This window comes from Acinonyx jubatus, chromosome X, assembly GCF_027475565.1.
Source record: "Acinonyx jubatus isolate Ajub_Pintada_27869175 chromosome X, VMU_Ajub_asm_v1.0, whole genome shotgun sequence".
In the NCBI taxonomy this organism is placed as follows: Eukaryota; Metazoa; Chordata; class Mammalia; order Carnivora; family Felidae; genus Acinonyx; species Acinonyx jubatus.
Genome location: NC_069389.1, coordinates 62535407 through 62537747, shown reverse-complemented (window position 1 = coordinate 62537747; position 2341 = coordinate 62535407). Strand labels below are relative to the sequence as shown.

Genomic DNA, 2341 nt, shown 5'->3' with positions numbered 1-2341 from the left:
TTCTTTTCCCACTTTTCATGTAACTAACTTTCCTTTAGCTTCTAGTTTAGAATTATCTTCTGTAAACCTTTTCTTGAATTCTCTATAAGTCTGATTTAGGCACTTCTCTGTGCTTTTATAAGATCCTGTACTTCCCTTATCAAATGGATCATGCACTAGATATTACATACTGAGACATATATTGAATTTTCTTGACCAAGTGTACATCAAGAGAAATAGAACAGTTCCTAGCAAACATTAGATATTAAAATACATTTGTTTATTAAATTAAGGAGGTGATAGAATTCTAGGTGCAAGATAAAAAATAAAACTGTTAGAAATTGGCAGTCAGCATCCCCATCCATCTTCTACCCAAATTACACCAGGTAAACCTACTTTTAACACTGTTCTGAAAACTTCTGATTCCATATGATATGGAATGAATCTACTCCATCCCATTATTCTTGATAAGTATGACTAAATTCCTGAATAAAACACATAAAACAAATGTCAGAAGACTCTAAAATGTGGAGAGAATAAAAAAGACTGGCTAGAGATCTCAAGACTTAGGGAACAACATGACATTGAATCTCTGTGTGTGTGTGTGTGTGTGTGTGCATGTGTGTGTGTGTGTTGTCTCCTATATATCCTAGACTAGTCATTGTGGAATCCCACAGGTGAAAAAAGATTTCTGAAAAATTGCTGAAAATTTCCCAAATTTTGTACAATATATAAAGCTACTAATTCAAGAACCGAGTTTACCCTAAATGGGTTAATGCAATTAAATGCACATAAAGACATGTCATAATTAACCTTCAGAAATCTAAAGACTAAAAATCTCACAAAGAAAAATAAAACAGAGATAAATGATACATTATCCATAGAAAAACAATGATTCAAATGACAGGAGATTTCTAATCTGTAATTGTGGAGACCAAAAAAAAAAAAAAATCCTTTGGGAATAACCAGGTGATGGTAACAAGGTTTACATGCTCTAAAATAATTGCTAATTAAAGTTCTTCAAACAGAAAGGAAATAACAATATAAATAATTTATGTCAAGAATAAAGAAACAGCCCGTCACAAAATGAGGAAGGAAGGCTGGGAGGCAGGCCCATTGTGCCCCGAGCCAGCCTTGGTGTAGGGTTGGGAGGGGACATCTCCCCAGCCCTCTGTTCAGCCAGGGCTGCGCCTCTGGGCCCCAAGACCCCCATCATTCCTACGCAACCCCCTTCCTGGAATCTTCACACTGAGTGTGGGATCCTGAAACCCTGCAACAAAATGGTGAAACCTAATGTGGCCATTCGAGGTGAAACATAATGTGACCATTTGGAGTCATTGACACCCAAATCTCTCTCTCTCTCTCTCTTTCTCCCCTCCTTCTCATAATTCTCCTACCTCTCTCACTTTTTCTGACCAAGTGTGTCATCAGCCAGGACTTTCTCTCTAGATTCCTTCCAAAATACAACCACTGCCATCACCATCCTCTACAAGTAAAGCGTGGATACCAATCAGTGGAGTTTTGATATTGGAATTCAGAGTGGCCATCAGTGATGCAATGTGTTGGTTTGGGTTAAAGAGTGCAGAAGAACTATTCTTAGAGAAAATTTGATCAGCTTCCTGTGTGAAAAATTTCCTCCACTATGAAACTCTAGATCTCCCCAAAGACTTACTGTAGTTTCCTCTAACTGAGCTACTTCAATGGAAACTAGCTCATCTGTAGAGGCTGATTAGTAACCCTTCTGGGAAGCTTTAGCTCTGCATGGTCTTAGTGGTACAATGGCTAGTATAAACATGTGTTCAGGTACCCCTGGATCTCTTACACATGGAGCAGTGGATGGAATGCTGGTCAAATGGACTACATGATCTCAATTTGAACACTTTCATATCAGAAGAAATGGCTCTCCATTTGGACAATGGTGGAACTGAAAGGCATAACTTAGCCCAGTGTGGTGCTGTTAGTAAGACTCGCCAACTCACAAACACAACAGAATGATCTAAACTGCAAACATTTTCACACCCACCTTCAAGCTTGAAGGCCACTTGATCCCCAACATATACTATTATTGCAAAGGAAACATGAGGCCATTTTCCCTTGTTCACTGTTAAAGACAAGTGTATTCTATAGTGGTTGTCATAAAAGGAAGTTCTAGATATTTACACTAACTATGATAACTGGTAACTATGGATTTCTTAGAACTATAAAGCTAGGGGCACCTGGTTGGCTCAGTTGGTTAAGCATGTGACTCTTGGTTTTGGTGCAGGTCATGATCTATTAGTGGGTTCAAGCCCCACAACAGGCTCTGCACTGACAATGTGGAGCCTGCTTGGTATTCTTTCTCTTTCCCTCTCTCACTACTCCT

At 38.9% G+C, this 2341-nt stretch overlaps 1 pseudogene; it reads left to right on the top strand.

Moving 5' to 3' along the window:
* The first annotated feature begins 1389 nt into the window (after positions 1 to 1389).
* LOC106979649 (HUWE1-associated protein modifying stress responses-like) lies at positions 1390 to 1979 on the top strand (annotated as a pseudogene).
* Positions 1980 to 2341: the final 362 nt, after the last annotated feature.